Source organism: Oryzias latipes, chromosome 5, assembly GCF_053564925.1.
Source record: "Oryzias latipes strain Hd-rR chromosome 5, Olatipes_Hd-rR_3.1".
Taxonomy (NCBI): domain Eukaryota; kingdom Metazoa; phylum Chordata; class Actinopteri; order Beloniformes; family Adrianichthyidae; genus Oryzias; species Oryzias latipes.
This window is the reverse complement of record NC_136241.1, coordinates 9,104,287-9,113,928: the sequence shown is the minus strand read 5'-3', so window position 1 is coordinate 9,113,928 and position 9,642 is coordinate 9,104,287.

The window sequence follows — 9,642 nt, the reverse complement described above, 5'->3', positions numbered from 1 at the left end:
TGCTGGAGAACACTGCACGTGCTTACTAATGAATCCCTGGTTAACAATTTCACCCTCAGTTCTATGTGATGAAAGATGCTTACAAATCTGGTCAAATCGGTCTTGTAAGAGTGAACAAGGCTTTAGTGCTTGGTGATCTGGAAACCTTCCTTCATGACTCAGTAGTTTGCTTTTTATTTTGTCAAACAAATGTAAGCTACTTCATGGAAAATTCATAAGAGAAGACCAAATCAAAATCTGTATTTTTTTATTTTTGGGGTTAGTGTGGGAGCAATTCATCATTTTTCTCCAGGAATGTAGATCAGAGTTAAAAACATGTCTGCTGTTTTGTTGCAAAAAGATGACTCAGCAGAAAATGTTTGTATGCTTAACTTTAAACTTGTAGAAATCCTGACTAAAGGGGTCGTTTTGCACTAACAAGGGCTTAGCCTTGGGTCTTGATGTCAGTGCTGCCTGCAGAGTCTTTGGTCACAAGCATGAGGACTCACTTAGCTCCTGCAGAGTTATATGGATGACCTTGCCAAAAATCTGTCCTCAGAGCCAGCCGTCCTTCATTAGCGAAGTTAACCTTCAAAATGCTCTGCTGTGTCTTGCTGTGCCCAGAGGTCTGTTATGGCTTTGAGGAAGTGGGTGCAAGACTTGTGTCAAATATGCTATCAACTCACTAACCAGGAACAGACTGTCCTGATCCAAGTGACAGAAGAGAGCCCGACAGGGATGAGAAATCTCTCTCTCTCTCTCTCTCTCTATTTATATATATATGTATATCAGATACCCTGCAGGGACAATAAGATGGGAAAAGGAAGAGATACAGATCACGAATGTTAAGACACGAAACCCCTCACCGTACATGCAAAACAGAGTGTCAGTATCCTGAGACTGTATGCTAGCCGCAAGGAAGGAGGCCGCGGACTAGTGAGCGTGGAAGCCACAATCCAGGATGAAACGTCCAAGCTACATGAATACATCAAGTTCAAGGCCCCAACTGACAGTGTGCTCAGTGAATGTCTCAGGCAATGGAGAGCAGAGGATATAGTGCTGGAGGACAGATCCTCATGGGAGGACAAACCCCTGCATGGGATGTACCACCTACCATAACTGAAGTGGCTGATATCAAGAAGTCCTACCAATGGCTAGAAAGGGCTGGCCTACAGGACAGCACTGAAGCCCTCATCCTGGCAGCTCAGGAACAAGCCCTGAGCACCAGACCCATGGAGGCTCAGATCTACCACACCAGACAAGACCCAAGGTGTCGGCTGTGCAAAGAAGCGCCTGAAACAATCCAGCACATAACTGCAGGATGTAAGATGCTGGCAGGGAAAGCATACATGGAGCGCCACAATCAAGTGGCTGGAATAACATACAGAAACATGTGTGCAGAATATGAACTGGAAACCCCAAGGTCAAAATGGGAAACACCTCCGAAGGTGGTAGAGAATGAGAGGGCAAAGATCCTGTGGGACTTCCAGATCCAGACTGATAGGATAGCAATGGCAAACCAACCAGACATTGTAGTGGTGGATAAAGAACAGAGGAAAGCCGTTGTGGTGGATGTGGCAGTGCCAAGCGATGGGAACATCAGGAAGAAGGAACATGAGAAACTGGAGAAATACCAGGGACTCAGAGAAGAACTGGAGAAAGCATGGAAAGTGAAGGTGACAGTGGTGCCTGTGGTAATTGGAGCACTCGGGGCAGTAACCCCCAAGCTGAAGGAGTGGCTACAACAGATACCTGGAAAGACCTCAGACCTCTCAGTCCAGAAAAGCGCAGTGCTAGGAACAGCTAAGATACTGCGCAGGACCCTCAAGCTCCCAGGCTTCTGGAAGAGGACGTATATAGACATACATATGTTTAATTTAAAAATATGAAAGGTCTTGCCCAAGGGCCATCACAGGATTTTGTGATCAGCTCACCATTGTTATGGTAATATCCCCATTAAAGTTTCATTCCGCCCTGCGAATCGAACCCTGGTTTCCTGAGCTATCCAGCCGCTATGTTTGCTGTATTTGCTCCATGCAGGTTTGGCTTAATCAGACGTTTTAATCAAAGGTTTCTGCCAAAAGATTTTTTTTGTTATCACATAATGATAAATAAGCTGTTATGTCCACAGCTTCATATACTTTGAACTACTTAAGAGGTTCCTTGCTCTAGCTATTAAATAACACATGGATCCATGTTTTCTGAAGCAACTCTGGCTCTTTACATAAGTAAGTATTTCAAGTCTTCTTTGTAAATCCTCACACACACACACACATATATATATATATATATATATATATATATATATATATATATATATATATATATATATATATATATATATATAAAAATATATATATATATATATATATATATATATATATATATATATATATATATATGTATGTATGTATAGTGAGTGATCATTCATCAAGTCATCATCAAGTCATCATCTTTAATGAGCGTTCATCCTGTACTTTTTATGGTTCATAAAGCTAGAGTAACTTCCGTTTCACATAATCCATCAGATTTTTACAGATTCTGTCAGCACCGTCTTCTGCTTTTGATTTTTCATTTACCCTGTCATTGTGAGTGCACACACTGCTGCATATACAAATATCTGTGCTCATATTCTCAAGTGCAATGAATGCATCCATACAAACATGAATAGGTGAGTAAAACTGGACTTCAAGGGTCAGGCATAGTTTGTTTTTCTGTGGTCACAGCAACTAATTTAAAGTCCAAATTGAACCGAGACAAATGTGATGGCGTGAGCTCCACTACAGTCGGATACTTGATGTTTATAATAGAAATTGTGTGAACCTCAAGAATATGTGGAAGCAACAAAACTCAAAATAAACTCAAAAATAGGCAAAAAACCTATATACCTGAGAGAAAATGACTTTGCATAACAGTTCAGTCATGATGATCCCACTGGTTATACTATTATTGGTGTAAAATTAGAGCGAAATGAGTGTCATTATTAAGCTGTTATCTCAGAACATTCAAATTTCATGGATAGTCTGATAATCGGGAAAACAGATAGAAATATGGATCATTTCTTGTAATTGCTTTGTGTTTCTTGTTTGTATTTAATTATCCATCACAGATCCCTTGACAAAAAAGTAATTTTACACAGTTGAACAGGGCAGCTGGGAGGCATGTGGTGTAATTTATCCAATTATCTTCTATTTGGTGAAATAATTCTCATGCGCCTTTGGGGAGAAACGGTGAGAGAAGACTATATTCCATAAGCTAATATATATGGATAGGTCAGTGAAATTGTAAAAGGGCATGTTTCCCTTCTCCATTTTATTCCCCACTCATTGTTTTATCAAAGGTTTATAAATCATGCCTGCTAGTATCACATGGTGGGGGTAAATAACATTTTAAATGTGGTTGTAGCACCTCATAACCCTCAGTAACTTGCTAAACAAAACACCATTATTTGCCATTTAATCCCTTGATGCCTGACTTTATTTCCAATTATATAAAAAATATTCGTCTTTGTTTGTTCCGTTCAAGGTGATGCTAAGTTAAGTGGAGTCCTAGATTTAATGGTAGGTTTCAAATTGGCGACACACGGCATGAAAGGGTTGAAACTTCAGACCACAATAGCCGCGGTTACATGTGCAAAATGTCTTGATCGGATCAATGGTCGGATTAGAATTCAACCGTGTACATGGGCCCAGAAAAACTTTTTCAAATAGAACAAACGTTTACATGCGCAGCACTTTCGGTCGGAATAAATCATTTGCACATACGCAGTTCTGTTTAAAATACCGGAAGAGGAAACGAGTCCCACTGTAAACAAGCCGAGCTGTCACATGCAGATATGTAGCAGCTCTGTAATATACCAGATGATCTTCTAAACATGCTTTTGTTAATGTTATAGTTATTATGAAGCGCCTGTTCGCTCATCATTTTATTTTTAATCCGTGTGGTCAGTGCTTTTTTGTGGAAGAACAGAGAACGAACGAAGAAGGGTTAGGAAAACACACACGCGCTAACAACATTTAGCCTGGATGAACTCAAAATCCATGTTAATGCTGCAATGTGCACCTTGGCTGAACGTAAATATGTGGGAATAACATCAGCCTTTATTTTGTCGGGACACGACTGGTAACACAATCCACGTGATTGTTTGAACGGTTTCTAAGGACTGAGCGACATTTCTGCTTTGAAAAGCTAACACACCGCCCCAAAGCCGCGGGGTGAGCTGGAAGTCAGAGTTCTGCTCGGAGACAGTTCTCCTGTATTCGGGTGCTCGTTCACTTAGAGCTGCAGGACGGATCACAGTCCGAAGCCTCCCACATGTAACAAAGCATCCTCCCCTATGCATGACGTTTAACCAGAGCAGTAGTGTGACACGATCAGAATGAACCGTTTACATGAACAACGATCGGATCAACAATTGGCATAACCCACCTATCTAAATCGGAAAGAAATTTGGATCCAAAAGAGTCTGATCAGGGTAGAGTATTCTGAACGGCGTGTTTTCATGACGCATTTTTCTTCCGATTACTTTTGTCCATGTAAACACAGCAATTGAGCAGCTTTCTGCTAATTGCTCAGTAAAATCAAAGATTTAGTCATTAGGATTTTCCTTTTACTCAACCTAGCTTGAACATATAAATAATACTATTAAAAATATAAATTTCAGGAGTCAATGCTCTGGTCACCGGCAGGAACCATCCCTAGACTACTGACTCACTACATCTCCCAGCTGCCCCAGCCTACCGTCCCCGGATGCGGCTCACCTCTCATTGACCATCACAAACCTGGGTCTTGAGAGCGCACCGAGCCTTGCTAAGTGCAAAGTATTGTTTGTGCCATCTTACCTGCATTACCAAGCGTTATTATTCTGACCTGACATTCTGTTTTCCTGCTCCGACTCAGTTTGTTTACTGCCTGCCCCGACCCACGCCTGAACTGTGATATCCGAAGTCTGATCCCTGAAACTCCTGTGCTTGTGATTGACTTCTGCCTGCCCAACCCTGCCTTAGCTTGACGGACTTTGATTTTTATCTGGCGCCTGCTCTGTCAACCCCTCTGTCTAATAAACCTGCTGCATTTGGATCCAGCCATATGCCTGCCTGTTTGTAACAGTAAAGTCTATGATCATGATCTCAGCTAGAGCTGCATGATATAAGGAAAGCTCGCGATTTGCGATGTCAATTATTAATATTGCGATGACGATGTAATTGCGACACATGAACAAACAGGAAAAGAAATAAATACATAATTTCCATTTCACTGAAACCATTTAATTAAAATAAAAGTCAACATACCTTAACTTATACTCCAAATGACCCTCGTCTACATATTAGGCAAGCATCTAACATGTAAGAGCTCCATCCGAATAGTCAACAACGTGAATGGGTCCATCCGATTGGTCAAATGCATAAAGGGATTAGTTTGATTCATTACATACTTCAAGCTGCAATAAGATTGTTTAAGCACATTTAAGGTTAGCATTTATTGCAATTTTTGCCGAATTTTGCGATATGCGTATTGCACAGCTATAACGATATAATTGTGATTTATTGTACAGGCCTAATATGCATACATACATATATTTACAATGTTAAATAATCATATTTTGCAAGCTGTTAAAGGAGGATCATTTTGTTTTTTTTATGGCTCTTTTGAGCTAAAAAAAAGGGATATTTTCACAAGGTTAAGATGGAAGAATTAAATAACTCCAACGTGAAGCTAAACAATTTTAGTTCAGAAGGCTGCCTTTGTACCATTTCTTTTGCTTTAAAGAATTTGAGCTAATAAAGGTTTTAATGGATCGTCTTTTTTTCAGAAGACAGTATTATTTCTTTTAAATTTTGTGTAGAAATCCAAATTGTTCTTTAGTGTTGGAGTGAAAAAAAATCATAATTCATGTTAACATAACATCTGCAAGTTTCAGATACTGGAGTTTGAGTTTGGAAAGGAAACTATACCTGGCTGTGCGTTTAAAATATTATTACTAAGAACTATAATAATAGTCAAAACAGCTTACGGCAGAGATACTTTACAAAACCACTAATTCAAGTTCCACTTTTTAAAAAAGGCTCAAAAATCCCATTCTGACTCATAAAAACATTAAATCTTTCTTATACATCTGACCTCTTTCAGCTGACTGTGTTTGAACACTTGTGATCCAAGGTAGAGCGGTACAGAGAGAAGAAAAGAGATAATTATTGGCTGTCAGAGGACATGGTGTGGATGCAGAACAATTACAGATGACATATAAATTGCTGTGTAATTTCACATCGGCATTTTTGCTTGAAGCAGACTCCTCTTGAATCACCTGGAAGATAGTTCTAAATGGAAGTCAAAACCAAAGGGATACGATGCTATTGTAGCTCCTCTTGACATGTTAAGGACATCTCCATTGTCCATCCCACTGAGAGATCAGAAACCTTCCAAGATCACAGGAAAAACACAGGAAGCCCTAAAAAAGACCCACAATCATAAACTCACTTTACAGGTTTTTGGAGATTACACATAATCTCCTAAAAGTTTTATTTTTCAAAGCAATTTAATTTGTGGCATTTGGTGTAATATTGAATTATGGGCTGTTTGTATATCTTCACTACTCACTACAGTGCACTATTGTGCATTCTCCATTTTGTAGTTATGTCCGAATCTACAATTCCAAAATTGAGTGCCCTAGAAATTTTTCTGCGAAAAACCAGTGTGCATCGATACTCACTAAATTGGCAAATATAGACCACAATGTAATAAGTTTGAAAAAATATTGCGAGAAAATGTATTAAAATGTTTGTTTGTTTTTTATAAACCATCAACATTTTCATCATCAGGACACATTGAATTCATGAATAGTCGTCGTAAGATGCTCATATGGATTAGATTTTCAATTCATGAAAAAAACAGTAGTGAGCATGGTGTCTGAATTGCTTTTAAAATGCAGGTCACTAGATTTTTGCAACGTACTTTAGAATTTTTTAGTATTTGAGGATTAGGGTGGGAATTTGGATGTAACCATTTTTTTTTTTACTTGATAATCTTGATCATGCAGAAAAATTAATACCAAATAACTTCATGTTCTATGCAGTTTTTATAAATAAAATCCTTAGTTATAGCATGTGGGGCCTTAAAGACATAAATATCTGTTATTGTTACTGGTTTGTGCCTCCAAGACAAGAAATAATTTCTGCTGCCGCTTCGAAAAAAAAACTGGCACCCGTGCAGGTGATTGTGTTACAACAATGCTGTCGTATGAAGAAAGCACAAAGTGTTGTAAAGCCAAGAAAAGAAATGAAAATATCCTGGAGCCAGTTGAGCGTGTATCGAGTGATGTTGGGTGAATGAGGAAAGAAAAGCAACTGCATGCATCCATGCATCCACCCTCTGATTCAGCACACATTTACCCACACAGAGGTAAAGGCTTTGAAAGCGTTGAGGCCACATCTGTCATTCTGTCAATAGCTCAAAATCTTATTTAGAAGGATCTGTTGGTTAACATTGGAGCAAAAAGGGAAAGCACAAGAAATATCCACTTAGGTCATTTCAATGTAACTCTACTGAGTGAAACATGGATCTTGGAGGCTTGATACTTTACTATAATGTTATGTCTAGGTGTCCTGATGGGACTGACAGATGTTTCAGTGAACTGGAACGTATGGTCCATGTCAGCAAGTCCTGGTACGGTGAGTGTTTTCTCTGCAGATGGTTTTTGCTATTGGCAGTGTCCTTGTTCCACTGAGACCTCTTGATGTGAAATTAGCATCAGAGTAATAATATTCTCACTGCACAATGTTGCTATTTCAAATGCAAGTAAACCATGCAGGAAAACGTAAAATTATTTCTAAAATGTCCTGCCCTCAAAAATGCAGCAACTCAAGTCATGAATGATGCCAGAAGAGCAGCAGAACAGTTCAAAGCCCCACTTATCTAAGTACCAATATTATACATGCTAAACTTTAATTCAAAATAATACAAATTTGATGCTTAGATCTACCGTACATTAAAAGTCTGCTTTTGTAAAAGGGGAAGAGCTGAAATTTAGCAAATAGATTTTTATTTCTTTACAAGATTGTAGTTTTTTTTTAAATCTCACTTTTACACATCAATGTAGATTAATTTGCTGCATATCTTTATGGGGAAACCTTTTACTTCTGTGTTGCTCCAGGTTTTGTTAAAATCCATTCATTTTTAGCTTAATATCGTAACCCTTGTGCTATCCTAGGCAAATTAACATTGGGAGTTGGGTCATCTAGACCCACTAGACAGTGCTATGAACCTTTTTTCTTCAATGATTTGTGATCCTCACTGGTGTCCATGAAATCTTTCCACCTTTGTCATGGTAGGGAGAACACGTCAATGTAAGGGTGGGGTCATCTAAGATAGCACAAGGGTTAAGGCTGATATCTTTATATTAGTAATATATATAGGAACGTCCCGTGCCACACCTTCCACGCCTTCAGGCTCTGTCCGTTCGGGTCGCAGTGCAGCTTCCTGCATATATATATATATATATATATATATATATATATATATACATATATATATATATATATATATACATATATACATATATATATATATATATATATATATATATATATATATATATATATATATATATATATATATATACATATACATATATATATACATATATATATATATATATGCAAATTAGAAATTGCAAGTCAAAACTTTTAATTCTCTTTACAGTTCTCTCAAACAGATTTGATTTATGTTGTTTACAAAGACAATGAGGACAGACGTGCCAAATTCATTCAGATGGTGATTAAATGAAATTACTTCAAATTACACATAATTATGCAAAGAATTCTTTTAGTGTCTGAATGGAAAAAGAATGCAAAGAACGAACAGAAAATGTTGTACGTAAGTGACTGCCAACACAGCTGGAATGCAGTGTGGTTTCAGAGTTATTTAGGTTTACTTTCTGTGTCCATGACGGGTCATCTTCTGTTACAAATGCTGCTCCTAATTTCTTTAACTAGAGCTGTGGTCAGAAGGTTTCATGCCTGTCTGTCCTCAGAGACTGGAGGCTGGGTATCGAATACAGCCATCTTTTTTTTTTTTACCTCACACATGAAAGATTAAGCCAGATGGGGACATTTCTCAATGCGCTCATTCTGGCACCATGTCTTTACTTGAATTAGACAACCACAAAAAGTCCACTTGCATCAGAAATCTAGCACTTACCATTAAAAGATTTCATTTTACTCTTCTTTTACCTGTAGATTTCAAATAAATGCAGACAGACAGTGTTTCTCCCTCCTCTTCCTCCTCATCTCCCTTGTAGTCTGACAGCAGACCTCAACCTTTGCGAGTCCTTCTGTGTCCTTTTCTGTGCTGTCCCCAAGCTGTCCCCCCCCCCCGCTAGCTGCTAAAAGACCAAAGCTGGGATAATTGCTGCCCCTGTCAACTTCTTTTCTTTCCCATTCATGCAGCTTCCCTGTGCTGCACATGCACCATGACAGCTCTCTGAGCCCCGGCTTTCTGTTTGGGCTCTCATCTTCTCAGAGGAACTACACATCCATTTTCATCCCACAGACCATTAGCACTGAGTAATGATGACACCTGTCACTGGAAGACCAAGGTGTCTTTGGGGCCTTTAATTTAGACAGATGGAAATGAGTCCACCATAAATAAATGAAGAATAACACTCAA